The 7,812-nt window shown below is 40.9% G+C and overlaps 1 protein-coding gene across 2 annotated transcripts in view; it reads right to left on the reverse strand.

The window, feature by feature from the left end:
* The window catches only part of cntn4 (contactin 4), a 195,909-nt gene extending 188,458 nt beyond the window's left edge, over nucleotides 1-7,451 (reverse strand). For both annotated transcript variants that reach the window (XM_039612487.1, XM_031748523.2), the window contains exon 1: nucleotides 6,823-7,451. The gene's annotated coding sequence lies outside the window, so the exon portion shown is untranslated. The remainder of the gene's footprint in view (nucleotides 1-6,822) is intronic.
* Between the last annotated feature and the right edge of the window lie 361 nt (nucleotides 7,452-7,812).

Below are 7,812 nucleotides of genomic sequence, written 5' to 3' on the forward strand. Positions count from 1 at the left end.
TTGTGGCCTGGTACTAAAAAACTCACGGACCCAGGGGTTGGGGACCGCTGTGTTATAGTATGTATACAGCATGTGACCACTAAAAAAACTCAATAGGAAATATATGAAAGGCACAGCTAATAAGTGCACCTCTATGAGAATCATGAAGCTGTTCCAACTGTGCAACATGGCATTGAAAAGACATTGAAAATAGGATGACTTCACCAGACGTATAAGCAGCATCGCTATTTGGTTAATAAGTAGAAGGTGAAAAGCCATCATCTTGAGTGCTTGAGAAGATGTCTAAAGCGTCCTTTGTGTCTAATTTTAAGGTTAAGAAAAGAAAAGACACAGTTCTTCCCAAACATCTCATAAGTATAAGGCCGTCTGGTAACCATTCATAACCAAAAATTGTCACACAAAGGCTTGGGGTGATTCAGACGCTGCTTTAACTTTTACTTTGGAGCCACATTTAAACAGATTCTAGCCTTGATGGCTGAGCATCATTTAGACATCTTTTAGAGCTCTAATCAAAAGAAAACTGCTCAATGCGTTAACATAAATTAGTAAATGGTTGAAATAAGGCTGAATTCAAGCCTTTGTAACATCCTTAAAAGAAGCTTTTTCACTTATAACTATTTCATAGTTCAGCAATACTGATCAATCCATAACATCCTTCCTATTCGTGTTTTAAAGAGTAAAGGCCCGAACAGATTTAGCCTACAAAACAATGTCCATGGATGTCTGGTGCTTGGAAGGTTTTAATCAAACGTAACGATGTTATCACTATATCTTAATATATTTTAAATATATTTATACTTCTTCTCTTATTCTCAGTGAGTTAGCATTGTCCAAATGGGGGGACATAATCCTCTACACTTTTGCCCCTGGTTTCAAACTAGTTTCCCAGCATTGAACTAGAATTAGAGTGAAAAACCACCAGAATTATGAAATACTTGAAGCAATTTACCATTACACTTTCTGAAGTTTAAATTCACTAGCAGGTTAGATGATAGTTAAAACTGACTAGAACTGATAAGACTGATGTTTAGTCTCCAAAATGGACACGCGGCAAACACACAAAGGAATTTCCGATAAACTCCAGCTGCATCCATCTCCATCCTGTATCAAACTCCATCCAAAGTTTGTTATAGAGTCTGTTAAACCATTTTAAGTGTCGAGCTCAAGTTCAGACCCATTCAAGGTTAATCCAGAGCTACAAATTCTACAACGGTGCTCAACAACAGCACTAGCGGACAGGACGGCTCATAATAATAAAACTCACCTTTGTGTCAGATTTGTACGCTTCATCTCAAACCTTCAGACTGTTTGAATATACACAACAGATGTTTACCTATTTAGTGAAAATGTCGAATTTGGATGCCAGAATTTCCAAAACGAGCTGTGGATTTCATAATTTCACTGTGTTCTGTGCTACTGTTTTTTTTTTTAAATAAGAAATAAATAAATAAAAGATTACTTTAAATAAATAAGAAGTTCCAAGCTAAAACACCTTACTCACAGTGAATAACAGAGCCTTGATATTTTTCCCTCATTAACAACTTTTATCCCATTTTTATCTCAAAAAGCTGTTATTCTTTTGATATAATCAAGAGATGCTGAGATGTTGCAGAGTGTGATGGTTTATAATGGAGATTATAACAATTCTAATGGCTTATTGGTCTTATATGGCATTTTATGTAAATTATATGAATTTATGTTGTTGTGTATAACTGCTATTTGAAAGATCTTGTGTAACTCAACCCGTGGTATAATAACACATGAAAATACACTTTTTCACAGGGGAGAGATTGAGCTAAGAGACCAGGTTTCCTTGCATAAATTTTAAAGGGATGTTAAAAAAAATTATGAGAATGTTTACAAAAACGCTACATGTAAGCCCTGCAGTTTAAGATAAGCCACTTAGTTTCTGTCAGTGTGTTTCTGTCCACAAAACTGTGAAGAAAAAATCAATCGATCGATAAAAAGGGACACATTGTTTCGGGTATATTTGTTGCATTCTTTTGAGTCGTACCAGCCGCTCTATTCAATCCTTTAATCTCGATTCAAACAAAATAACAACACACCGTGGGGAGCACAGTTCTTATCAAGCGCTTATACTAAATCAGCGAGGACCGCTGTCTCTCACACAACAGCCACACCCAGAGGAGCACAATATACCTCTGAGAATGTGCTTGTGCGGCTCTTTACTGAAAAGCACACACACGTTCAAACGAGGTGTAGCATCAAGAAGAATTGCAAATCTGGCCTCATCCCAAGATTACTTGGAAAGGAAATGTTTGCGGGCCTTATATAAGTACGTTTAATAATGCAACATTCCCAGCGCTCAGATCTCCCCCACCCCCCCGCCGAAGTTGGTTGCTGTGTGGCGTTGCTCTTATTAAGCACTCAATTAAAGCCATTCCCAAGGAGAGGCAGTGCGCAACAATGTTTGAACTAGGAAACATTGCTGGCGCAGACAGTCTGTGAAGAGTCACCCCAGAGGAGTGCGGTGCCTTGAAACCGGAGGCCTAGAAGTGACAGATCATCATAAAGCATAGCCAAACCAGGGAAATTATTCTAATATGATTGGATTACAAATAGGGCATTTTACAGAACCAATGAGACTGAATAAATAGAGCTGGAGCATAAGCTGTGTCACTTAGCCTTCTTTCAAGATTTTGTAAAATGAAAGTATTAGGAATGAACACAAAGACGGGATGCTTAACGTTAATGAAGAGCTCTACTATATACTCAATTGTACTTAGTCCTGACAATGCACAGAAGTGTGCGCGCAGTTGTACAAAGGGGGTGGTGGGACGTATTTTGTTGTGTAAATCAGACTTATTCATGAACTTGCTTTGGCTAAATTATGCAACAGTTCTTTATCAGCAGCGCATGGATGATTTTATATGTAAGTCCACGCAGATGAAAGATTTGTTTCAATGAAACCAGCTTGTGGTGTGCAGGAAAACATCAAACTGAAGGCAACTCATTTGGAGACGCTGCTTTTGAGGTGCCTTTTTGTTTTGGCAGTAATTGTATTTTTCAGCAGCTGTTCCAAACAGCGAGAACAAAATGCACAAAACTGTATGCTAGCCTCACTGTGAGGTCCTTGCATCGCTTTCCCTTTCATTCTGTGCTGACTCCATAAAGCGCTTTCACTTTCACACACTGAAAACAGAATTCATCTTTTCAGTATCTGCCCGATGGTGCGCTGACACTCCTGGAATACAGCCTAATCACAACTATCGTACCTTTTTAAGAGTTTGGCTGAGGAATAAACATGTAATTTTCCAGGATGCTGCTTGACAGGCGAGATTTTTTATTATTCCCCCCCCCCCAACACTCGCAGCACCGCTTGTCAAACAACTCTATTATTCCAAACAAGTAATGCATGGCATACATAAAACCGCACCACACTCTGGTAAAGTAGTATCAGGGGCCTGCAGCTTCCTCATCCATTATGGTGCTGTGGAAAAAAATCTCACGGTGCTGTTTGCTTTGAAAATCCAGCAGAGTGAAGCTGAAAAGCAGCCATGCTAAACAACTGACACCAGGCGTGTGTTTTTATTTACTGTTTGTTACTGAGCATACGTGTGATCAGCGGGGTGGGTGCAAATAGCTATGACAAATATTACACCGTCTATTAGAAGCTTATATAAAAGAGACAAGAGAGATCAAACGGTAGAGACTAAACAACCGTGATTCTCAATATGGAAACGTCAGGACCCCTGTAAGGTTTACAGCTTCAGCTGACAATTAGGAAATATATTACAATGTACTCTATGAAATGTAAGAAAGAACTGAAACAGAAGCAAATTTTTGGTTCACAGAAAATGAAACAAGTTATTTTTCTCATTGCAAAAAAAATTGTATCATTCAGAATTTCCGACTTCTTAGATTTCTTTTCTTATATTCAGTAAATTGATTATATTTTCACCTTGGATTGTTGGGATAACAAAACAACTAAAAATATCCGATTGAGCCCGAAAATGTGATGTTTTTTTTTTCTTTCCTTTTGTTTGTCTTCAAATTACTTCAAAAACTGATTCAACACCTGCAAAACAAACAAAAACATACAAACAAATTAAACTGACTTTGATGCAATAAATAAAAATGGAGACTCTCCACACTGGAGACGTGGAAACCTGAGAATTTTCTGCATTTTTACATTTATGCAGGAGAACTGACTCAAGTGGGTAACAGGCAATCAAACAACAATTACCATTAGTTATCATAGTTAAAGCTGAACTAAATAGTAAAACTAGATTTATTTTAGTTACAAAAATAAAAACTGAACCTTGGAGAAAAAATGAACTTGGAAAACAGGCTAAAATAAAATAATAAAGAAAATATCTGAAGCCTTGGTATTTGTTAATTTGGTAAAATGAGTTGTTATCAAAAACTGCCTGATGAGGGTTTGATGGATGTTTTTATTGAGCCTGTAAATCAACTGCTTTCAAAAGGTTCTGTTAATGTTGTAATATCTGTACTGATTTTCCAACTCTTGCCTCTGACATTTGCCATAAATTAAATAATAAGTAATAATCAATACTTACTTACTTAACTTGTACAAACTAAACTAAAACTATAAAAACTAATCAGAAACGAGCAAACCAACTCTGGAAATTAACTGAAATGACAATGAATTAACAACAAAAATTCAAAATGAAATAAAAACTAACAAGAACTTAAAAAACTATAATAACGGTACAATTAACTCCCTCTTCTCTGTGTTTTAGCCCATCAAACACCTCAAAACATAAAGGAAGGGAAGCATCCCGTGGCCAGGAGAAGAAGTGGCTTGGAAAATACATCTGCAGAACTTCACGGGCATTAACAGCCATACGTCACTGCAGATTACACAGCAAACTGTAGGATAGGAGCGAGCAACAAGTCTCATTATGCGCAGCCTCACCAACTCCCACCCAGCTTCTGCCTCTCACAGAGACTACAGTGGTTGTAATGTTTGTACTTTCAGGACGTCCTGTGACATATCTGCATGCATTCAGACTCACGCATTCTCTTTATCTGCTGTTCCTCTCCTTCGGCTAGCTTTCCCGAAGAGGCATGAAATAAAAATGACCTTGATGACACATTTCTGCAATACTTTCCCGAGGAAACCACGCAATGAAATTTTTATGCCAGGCCTCTAAATGCACCTATCCCGGGGTATTTTTAATGTCACTTCTGCACCCTGTCAGTCCTGACAGGCTTGTTGGTTTTCATGCCGCCAACCATTAAAGTGCTGTTTTTTCTTTTTTCAGTGCGAGCCTGCATCTGGACTGCCTTGGCCGCATCAGGCAGGCAGGCAAATATCAGTCAAGCGCAGCAATTATCATTAACATTTGTGTGTCATGAGCTGAAGCCAACGGGCTTCTAATTGTGCTTCAGTTTGCCTCTGTATAATTATGCCTCTTTGTATGAAAAGTTTTAGGCCATTTGGTAGTTAAATTACACGCACAATATTTTTTAACTCTCTTAAATATTTATGCTTGGATTCTCAGGAGAGTCTCTGTTCTCCGTTTTGGGGTTTTGAGGCGATACCGTGCACTGCTGTTCAAAAAATAAGACAGAGCTGAGGAATAATCCCCAATCCTGAACCCTTTTGAAAGTGAAGTGTTTCTTCTTTTTCTCGCTGCTGACCTTTAGAATAAGTTCAGCGCTCGTCAAGGCGGATGACAAGCCTGTGCAACAGATTACACACAGAGAGTCACTGGAGCTGCTCACTCAGACATAAAAACCTAATACTGAATGAACAATGTAGGTAGGCACGCCAGCGGATTGATGCTCATGTGCAGCACATGGTCTTGCCCTGCCTGGTGTTAACATTATATTGACACATTTCCTCCTCCTGGTGCCTGCATTAATTTCAGGTTCTTTTTCTGAGGATGGAAAACTCTAACAGAATCCCTTTCAGTTATCATTTGGAAGAGCCGTTTCGGTTTAGCATGTCAGATGTGCTGAAAACGCACAGATGCCCACATCTATAAAACATATTAAACTGGGCTTATATGGCATTTGCTGGCCATTGTAGACTCCAGGCCTGCACAGACCCACAGACACAGAATTATGTAGTGAGTGGCAGATGCACTGATTGAAACCATTAGTGACATAAAGGCTGATTCACTACAGTATGAGGCAACAAAGTGGCCACATGAGAGGGACTAGAATGAAAACATCTTTGTTCCTGTTCACTTCAGTGGAAACCCTAAAAAGGTGCGTAAATTAAAGTGGGTGTTCCCGCCCCCTTATAATACCTGTGGTATTCAAAGGGGATTCTAAGAAAACGTACACCCCCCACCCGCCTCCTTTTCCTTAATTTCGCTGTGTACAGGATTTAGACGGATTCCTGGGGGCCGCCGTAGGTGGTCAGCAGTAGCAACGGCAGCGGAGGCGGCGGCGTAATCAGCCTCAAATCCGCAGGGATTATTGAAGGGAGGGTCAGCGCTGGAGGATTACTAAACATCTGCACCGATCAGTGAGACGCTCACACACACACACACACACACACACACGCAGATTACTACTTCCACCATGATAGTCCCACAACAAAGTAGACAGGCAAATGAGATCAGCAGAGGGTGAAATTCAGAGAAGGCAATCCCGCCCCGCCGCATCCCGTAACACAGCGTCAGGGCTGTAATGTAATCTGGGAAAAGTTGGGATGCGGAGCGGGATCTGTTTGTTTCTGAGCTCCCACTCACAGCTCGGGAGCTCAGCAGCTGGGCTGCTGGAGGTTTAACTTGACAAATGCTGAAGTAACCATGTGAAAAAGAACACACTACTACTTGTACTACTACTACAACTGCTCCCACTCTTATTAACCGCACATCTTACCTTTCCTCGCAGAAGTGATATCTCCAAAGAATTCACGGCCGCAGATTAATCCGTATTTTGTCACTAAACAAAACTGTGCGCACACACATCACTGTCAAGTCTCGGCAACGCTCCCGGGCAAAAATAGATAGCCTCCCCGTCTGAGTTGTGCGCAAAAGGCGCTGCTCCCTTCTTTTGTGTTATCACTGCGCTCTTCTCGTCTGTGCGGCGCTACTGTGTCTCCATCCCTGCCTCCCTGCCCCTCTCTCCCTGTCTCCCTGTGTCTCTGAGTGTCAGTAGCACGAGTAGCTGACGGTGTGGCGTCTCGCGGGTTGCATATTGGAAAGTGGAAAGCCTCTGTGTGCTGCTCGCTCACTCCGATGCGTCAAGTCTCCCCTCCCTCCCTGCCTGTACTCGAACCGTGCTGGAGCGGAGCGGGACGCACGCACACGCGGCGGAGTAGAAAGCCAGAGAAGGAAGAGAGAGAGAGACAGAGAGGGAGAGGGAGAGAGAGAGAGCGCTGTCTTGTCTGTCTCCCCTACCGACCAGCCTCCTCACTGCTTCGGCCATCCAAGCGGAACAGACACCGACCGTCCTCTTCCTCCTCCTCCCCTTACTACTACTACTTTTTTCCTCACCTTATCCCGTTCTCTTCCTCCTGCTGGGATGTCCAAGGAGTCTGGCTAAATACACCAAAAAGAGGATGTTTGTTAATCGCTTGTTATACTCTGGTAAACAGCCCGTGTAATATTTGTTAGCAGCAGTAAACCAAGAACTTTTTTGTAACTTTCTTTAAAGTATTGTCTAAATTTTCATAAATGTTATTATTAGTGTGTGTTCATGTGTGGTGGTCTCATTAAGTCCTAAATTTGCTGAAAGTGATGTCATTTGAGTCAGCAGGGTTGGGGGAAGACAATGGCACGGGGCTAATGGTGTAATGGTGTTAAAGAAGTGATCTTTTCAGACTTTATTGACTTTTTTTTTCAGGTTACAGGTTACATTAGTGTTCAT

Source organism: Oreochromis aureus, linkage group 5 (assembly GCF_013358895.1).
Source record: "Oreochromis aureus strain Israel breed Guangdong linkage group 5, ZZ_aureus, whole genome shotgun sequence".
In the NCBI taxonomy this organism is placed as follows: Eukaryota; Metazoa; Chordata; class Actinopteri; order Cichliformes; family Cichlidae; genus Oreochromis; species Oreochromis aureus.